The sequence below is a fragment of the Pteronotus mesoamericanus genome, unplaced genomic scaffold, assembly GCF_021234165.1.
Source record: "Pteronotus mesoamericanus isolate MK-2021 breed Mesoamerican mustached bat unplaced genomic scaffold, CSHL_Meso_final scaffold_85, whole genome shotgun sequence".
NCBI lineage: Eukaryota > Metazoa > Chordata > Mammalia > Chiroptera > Mormoopidae > Pteronotus > Pteronotus mesoamericanus.
The window spans coordinates 47,371,363-47,379,774 of NW_026555329.1; the positions used below are offsets into that span (position 1 = coordinate 47,371,363).

Here is an 8,412-nt window from a genome sequence, read left to right on the forward strand (position 1 = left end):
AGTAGCAGAATTGCTGGGTCACAAGGCAGTATGATTTTTAGTTATTTGAGGAAATTCCATACTATCTTCCACATTGGCTGTACCAGTCTGCATTCCCACCAACAATGCACTAGAGTTCCCTTTTCCCTGCATCCTCGTCAGCACTTGCTGTTTGCTGATTTATTAATGATAGCCATTCTGACAGGTATGTGGTGGTATTTCTTATGGTTTTAATTTGCATCGCTATGATGGCTAGTGATATTGTGCTTCTTTTCATGTGACTATGGGCCATGTGTACATCCTCCTTGGAGAAGTGTCTTTTCATGTCTTTTGCCCATTTTTTAACTGGATTGTTTGTCTTCCTGGATGTGAGTCATATGAGTTCTATATATATTTTAGAGATCAAAGCCTTGTCTAATGTATCGTTGACAAATATGTTCTTCCATACAGTCAGATCCCTTTGCATTTTGATAATGGTTTTTACAGCCATGCAAAATCTTTTTAATTTGATATAGTCACATTTGTTTTTTTTTTTCCTTTATTTCCCTTGCTATAGGAGATACATTGGCAAAAAATACTACTGTGTGGAATACCTGACATTCTCCTTTATATATTTTCCTCAACTTTTTTGGTATCATGACTTATATTTGTCTTTTGTCCATTTTGAGTTGAGTCTGACATAATGTAAGTTGGTGGTGTGATTTCATTATTTTGCATGTCTAATTCAGTTCTCCCAACACCATTAATTGGAGAGACTATTTTTACTCCATTGTATGTTCATGCCCCCTTTGTCAAATATGGTCATAGAGACTTGGGTTTATTCCTGTGTTCTCTCTCTGGTTCCATTGATCTATGTACTTGTTCTTGCCATACTGTGCGGCAGCTATAGGGGTGTGCTGCTGCGGGGGAGCACCACAGAGAATGCAGCACTCCCTGAAACCTGAGGGAAACTGGCTGGGGCCAGCTGAGGTTGGAGCAGGGCTCTGAAATCTGAAGTGGGAGCAGGGCCTGTCCTGGGGTTGTCACGGATGAGGGGAAATAAACACAAAATGTCGCAAACACTTCTCTGTTTGCCAGGAGAGCATACAGGGGCACTTCCCTCCTACTGGAGGAGGCCCCCATCACCCTTTGTTCCAAGGCTTTTATTGAAAAACTTATCAGTGGGCTAGGGAATGCATACGTACACTCATTACATTAGCATGTTAAGTTTCACAGAGAATAGAGACTTTTAAGAAAACAAGTGACACGAATTCACTGATTTACATGGGTCCAAAAGGAGACCAGTATAAACAAAAGAGAATGAAGATAAGGGCAAGCGCCTTAATAATAAAGGGTAAGTGGTGTAAATAATGTGAAGGTCCTTCTCAGCATTAGCTGGCCAGAGATCTGAGGAAAGAACAAAGCACACTTTAAAGAATTTACTTTTAGGCCTGATTTCCCTGGCAAATGCCAGATCTGATTTAGGTCTGTTTTTCCTGCACTGTTTCATGCCTGAGCCAAGCAGGGGGAGGGAACCACCAAGGGATAAGGAGACTGCTTCTCGGCTGCAATGAGGACTCTGGCCATGTCCAAGACAAGCTGAGAGGTGCAGGGGCCCTTTTTCCCCTTCTCCGTGTCCCACAGTTTCTTGTCTGCTGCCTATACCGGCCAATGCTTGTCTTAGGTTGTTTACCTCAACATGAGGTAACTGACCCATCATTGGCCATTGGCCCTCAATGGCAAAGCAGAGAGGCAGAGGCTATTCCCCTGTCAGGAGGGGACAGACCAAGTCTCCTCAGGATCCTGTTTCTCCAAGGCCTCCTGATTATTTCTAGCTTTGGGGCCGTCCAGCCTGTTGGCAGGGTTACAGCTTCTGAAACCAGGCTGGGCATTTCCCAACATGTTCTTATGTCATTCCCTGACTGTTTTGATTAGAGTGGCTTTGTGCTATAGTTTTATAACTGGTATTGTGATACCTCCAACTTTGTCCTTCTTTCTACATTACTGAATCTTATTGGGGTCTGTTGTCATTCCATATACATTTTTTGAAATCTTTGTTCTAGATCTGAGAAGTATGCCACTGGCATTTTAACAGGAATTGCATTGAATCTATAGATTGTTTTGGTTAATATGGAAATTTTAATGATGTTAATTCTTCCAGTCTTTGAAAATGGTATGTGCTTCTATTTATTTGCATATTCCTCAATTTCTTTCTTCACTGTTCTATAGTTTTACAAGTACAGGTCTCTTATCTTCTTGGTTAAATTTACTCCTAGGTACTTTATTTTTCTTGTTGCTATAGTAAATGGGAATTTTTCCTAGTTTCCCTTTCTGGCATTTCATTGTTGGTGAACAAAAATACCTTCAATTTCTGAATTTGGACCTGTGTCCTGCTATTTTGCCAAATGCACTTATTAGGTTGAGTAGTTTTTTTGATGGAAACAGTAGAATTTTCTATGTATACTATCATGCTGTCTGCAAATAATGACAATTTTACATCCTCCTTTCCAATATGAATGTCTTATGTATTTTTTCTTGTCTGATAACAGTGGCTAGAACTTTCAGTACTGTATTAAATAAGAGTGGTGACAGCAGCCAGCCTAGTCTTGTTCCTGATCTTAGAAGGAAAGCTTTTAGTTTTTGATCATTGAGATATGTTGGCTATAGGTTTCTCACATATGTCTTTTATTATGTTAAGGTATGCTCCCTCTGTTCCCACTTTGCTGAGTGTTTTTATCATAAATGGGTGCTAGATATTGTCAAATACTCTTTCAGTGTCTATTGATATGATCATGTGATTTTTGTCCATTTTGTTTATGTGCTGTTTATTGCACATTTATCATGCAAACTGTTTATCATGTTTATTGATTTGTGAATATTGTACCATCCTTGCATCCCTAGGATGAATCACAATTGATCATGGTGTGTGAACTTTTTAATGTATTACTGAATCTGTATAGCCAATATCTTTAGAGGATTTTAGCATCTATGCCCTTCAGATATTAGCATGTATTTTTCGGTATTTGTTGTGTCTTTACATGGTTTTGGAATTAGAATGACACGTCCTTTTAGAAAGAGTTTGGGAATCTTTCCTCTTGAATTTTTTGGAATAGTTTGAGAAGAATAAGAATTAGTTCTTTAAAATGTCTGGCAAATTTCATTTTACTAAACCAGATGTAAAGCCATCCAGTTGAGGGCTTTTGCGTGCCAGGAGTTTTTTTGATTACTGCTTCAAATTCACTATTCAGGGCTTTCTGCTTCTTCTTGGCACAATGCATGTTTCTAGAAATTTGTCCATTTCTGCCAAGTTATCTAATTTCTTGGCTTATAATGTTTCATAGTAATTTCTTACAACCCTTTGTATTTCTGTGGTACTGGTTGTAACTTTGACTCCTTCATTTCTGATTTTATTTTTCTGTGTCCTCTTCTTTTTCCTTGATAAATCTGGTTAAATGTTTGTAAATTTTGTTTACCATTTCAAAGAATCAGCTCCTAATTTATGGGCCCCTTGAATTGTTCTTTTAATCTCTATGTCATTTAATTCTGTTCTGCTCTTGATTGTTTCCTTCTTTCTGCTCACTCTGGGCTCTGTTTTTGCTACCCCTATAGTTCTTGTATATGTAGAATTAGATTGTGTATTTGAAATGTTCCAAATTTTTGAAATAAATGTTTAAAAAAATCCCATTTTTTATAGCAAAAAGAAAGATAAAGTACCTATGAATAAACTTAACCAATGAGGTAAACAACCTGTACTCAGAAAATTACACAATGCTTAAGAAAGAAATTAAGGAAAACACAAATAAATGGAAGCATATACTGTGTTCATGGATTTGAAGAATTAACATCAGCAAAATGTCCATACTCTCCAAAGCAATTTATAGATTCAATGCAATCTTTATTGAAATACCAACGACATATTTTGCAGATATAGAACAACATTTCAACAATTTATATGGAATCATAAATGACCCTGAATATCCCCCAGCAATTATGAGAAAGAAGAAAAAATCAGGAGGGATAATAATACCTGATATCAAACTATGTTACAAGGCCACTGCAATCAAAACAGTCTGGTACTGGCCTAGGAACAGACACAAAGATCAATGTAACTGAATAGAGAGCCCAGGAATAAACCCATGTCTCCATGGTCAATGAATATTTGACAAGGAGGTAAAAGCATAAAATGGAGTAAAAATAGCCTCTTCAACAAATGGTTTTGGGAAATCTGGACAGCTGCATGCAAAAAAATGAAACTCAACCACCAACTTACACCATACACAGAAATAAACTCTAGATGGATAAAAGACTTAAACATAAGTCATGACACCATAAAAGTCCTACAGGAGAACATAAGCATGATAATTTCAGATATTCCATGCAGCAATATTTTCACCGATATGTCCTCTAGAGCAATAGATATAATAGAAAGAATAAGTAAATGGGAATACATCAAATTAAAATGATTCTGCACACCTAAAGAAAATATCAAAATCAACAGGGAATCAACCATATAGGAAAATATATTTGCCAATGATATTTTAGACAGGGTTTGATCTCCAAAATAAATAGAGTATTTCCAGGACTCCATATCAGGAATACAAACCATCCAATTCACAAATGGGCAGAAAACCCGAACAGATATTTCTCCAAGAAGGACATACAGAAGGCCCATAGGCATATGTAAGGATTTTCATCACTAGCCATCAGAAAGATGCAAATTAAAACCACAATGAAGTACTACTTCACACCAGTCAGAGTGACCACCATAAAAAAAATCAACAAACAAGTGCTGGCAAGGTTTTAGAGAAAACGGAACTCTAGCACACTGTTGGTAAGAATGCAGACTGGTGCAACCACTGTGAAAAACAGTATGGAATTTCCTCAGAAAAACTAAAAACAGAACTACCTCTTGACCTGGCAATTCCGCTGCTGGGATTATACCCTACGAATCCTAAAACACCAATTCAAAAGAGTCTATGCACCCCAACGTTCATAGCAGCATTATTTACAATAATCAAGTGCTGGAAACACCCTAAGTGCCCATCAGTAAATGAGTGGATCAAAAAACTGTGGTACATTTACACAATGGAATACTATGCAGCAGAAAGAAAGAAGGAACTCCTATCCTTCATGGCACAATGGATGGGCTGGAGAGTATTATGCTACGCTAAGTGAAATAAGCCAGGCAGTAAAGCACAACTACCATATGATGTCACCTATAAGTGTAACCTAATCAACAAAACAAACACATGAACAAAATAGAACCAGAAACATGGAAATGAAGATCAAACTGACAGTGACCAGAGGGGAGTGGGAGACTATCGGGGAAAGAACAGGAAAAGTCAAGTCATGGGACATGTATAAAGGATCCATAGACAGAGATAATGTGGGAAGAATTGAAAAGTGGAAGGTGGTGGTTGGTAGGGCAGTGGAGAGTAATGGGGAGAAATGGGGACAACTGTAGTAATCAACAATTTTTTTAATTAAAAAAAGAAAAATGTTTCATGTGCATTTGAAAAGAATGTATGTATTTCTCCTTTGGTTTGGAAGGTTCTGTATATATCAGTTAACTACATTTGATCCTGAGTGTTATTCAGTGTTAAAATATCCTTGTTAATTCTTAGCTTGGAAAATCTATCCTTTGTTGATAGTGGGGTGTTAAAATCCTCTACAATGACTGTGTTGTTATCAATATCTTTTGTGAAATCCTTCAAGATTTTCTTTATATATTTTGGTGTTCCTATCTTGGGTGCATATCATACAATTACAAGGGTCATATCCTCCTATAGCAATATCACCTTAAGTATTATATAGTGACCTATTTGTCCCTTTTTATGGCCTTTGTTTTGAAATCTTTTTTGTTTTATATAAATATTGCTACCTTGGCCTTTTTTTTTTCCTGTCCATTTGCTTGGAGTATTTTTCCAACCCTTCATTTCAGTCTGTATAGGTCTGTTGTTGTGAAGTGGGTCTCTTTCAGACAGCATACATGAAGCTCCTGTGTTCTTACTCATTCAGCTATCCTAAGTATTTTGATTGGAGCATATAATTCATTTACGTTAAAGGATATTATTGACAGGTACTTATTCATTGCCATTTTTCTGTACCTGTGTTTTCTCTCTCTCTCTCTCTCTCTCTCTCGCCTCTCATTTCTTCTCCTTTTTATTGCAGTCCCATTAGGATCTCATGTTGATTGGCTTGGTGGAGATGCACTCTTTTAGCATTATTTTGTTGGGGAGGCTCTTTATTTCTCCTTTCATTTCAAATGAAGCCTTGCTGGAATCTTCGTTGGAAGTCCATGCTTTTTATTACCTGGATTATTTTGTGCAAATCTCATCTGTCTTGTAGTGTTTCTGTTGAGAAATCAGTTGATAGCTTTATGAGAGTGCCATTGTATGTTACTAGCTGTTACTCTGTTGCTGCTTTTATAATTATTTGTCTTTGAAAAATCAAGATGGCATATCAGTGAATGGAAGTCATGCTGAACACCTCCAAGGACTAATCTGGAATTACAACTAGATTGGGGAGAAATTACCTGGAACAAACAACTTAACAATAGCAAGAGAGGAACCTTATAGTGCTCTCTTCAGCAGCACATACAATAAAATTGGAACAATACAGATAAGATTACCATGGCCCCTGCACAAGGATGATACACAAATTTGTTAGGTGTTCCAAATTTTTCAGTCATAGGATCAACCAGATACTGGTTCTTTGATATGATAAACAGAATTGACAAGCCTTTAAGTATATTCATCAAAAAAAGGGGGGGTGGAGAGGAACCAAATAAATAATAGCAGAAATGAAAGAGGAGAAATAACACCTGGCAGGAAATAAATACAAAGGACGGTTAGAAATTACTATGAACAATTATATGCCAAGAAATTTGAAAACTTTGATGAAATGGACAAGTTTCCAGAAAAATATAACCTTCCAACATTGAATGAAGAAGAAGCAGAAAGCCTGAACAAACCTATAAGAGCTGGGGAAACTGAGGCAGTAATCAAAAAACTCCCTGCACACAAAAGACCTGGACCAGTTTCAAAGGAGAATTTTACAAAATATTAAGGAGGAGCTAATCCCTGTCCTTCTCAGACTATTCCAAAAAATCTAAGAGGAGAGAAGCCTCCCAAACCCTCTTTATGAGGCCAGCATTATCATAATCCCAAAACCAAATAGAGACACAACCAAGAAAAAAAACTACAGGCCAATATTACTGATGAACATAGACGCTAAAATCCTCAACAAAAACTTAGCAAACTGCACCCAAAAATACATTAAAAAGATCACACACCTTGGCCAAGTGGGATTCATATCAGGGATGCAAGGATGGTTCCATATTCGCAAATCAATAAACATGATACATCACATAAACAAAAGGAATGACAAGAAGCACACGATCATATCCATAGATGTGGAAAAATCATTTGATAAGATACAGCCCCCATTTATGATAAAAACATTTAGCAAAGTGGGAATAAAAGAGGCATACCTCAAAATAATAAAGGCCATATATGAAAAAACTTACAGCCAACCTCATACTCAATGGGTAAAAACTAAAACCTTTCCCACTAGGATCAGAAACAAGACAAGGATTTTTTTTCACCACTTCAACTCAACATAGTTTTGGAAGCCCTAATTACGGCGATCAGAATAAAAACATAAATAAAACGCATCCAAATTGGAAAGGAGGAAATAAAACTATCATTGTTTGCAGATGACATGATAGAATACATAGAAAACCCTATAGACTCCATCAAAAAACTACTTAACCTAACAGATAATTTGGCAAAACAGCAGGATACAAAGTTAATAATCAGAAATCGAAGGCATTTATGTACACCAAAAATGAAATATCACAAGAAGAAAATAGAGGAAAAAGTCCTCTTTGCTATAGAAACAAGAAAAATAAAGTGCATGGGAATAAACTTAACCCAGAAGGTAAAAGACTCATATGCAGAAAACTATACAACGTTGAAAAGAGAAAGTAAGGAAGACACAAATAAATAGAAGCATACACCATGTTCATGGATTGGAAGAATTAACATCATCAAATGTCCATGCTACCCAAAGCAATTTATAGATGCAAAGCGATCCCTATTAAATACCAATGATGTATTTCACAGACATAGAAAAAACATTTAAAAATATTTATATGGAACCATAAATGACCCCCAAAACCTGCAGAAATTTTAGGTAGAAAAACAAAGTAGGAGGGATCACAACATCCGACATCAAACTCTGTTACAAGGCTGCTGTAATCAAAACAGTCTGATACTGGCATAGGAAAAAACACATAGATCAATGGAACAGAACAGGGACCCCAGAAAAAAACCCATGCCTCTGTGGTAATGAATATTTGACAAAAGGTGCAGAAGCATAAGATGGAGTAAACATAGCCTTTTCAACAAATGGTGTTGGGAGAGCTGGACAGTTACATGCAAAAAATTGAAA

General features: G+C 36.7%; 1 non-coding gene across 1 annotated transcript; it reads left to right on the top strand.

Annotated features, from left to right (window-relative positions):
• The first annotated feature begins 6,535 nt into the window (after nucleotides 1-6,535).
• Nucleotides 6,536-6,642, top strand: LOC129063619 (U6 spliceosomal RNA). The gene has a single exon (XR_008528387.1). It is a non-coding gene; the product is annotated as a U6 spliceosomal RNA (small nuclear RNA).
• Nucleotides 6,643-8,412: the final 1,770 nt, after the last annotated feature.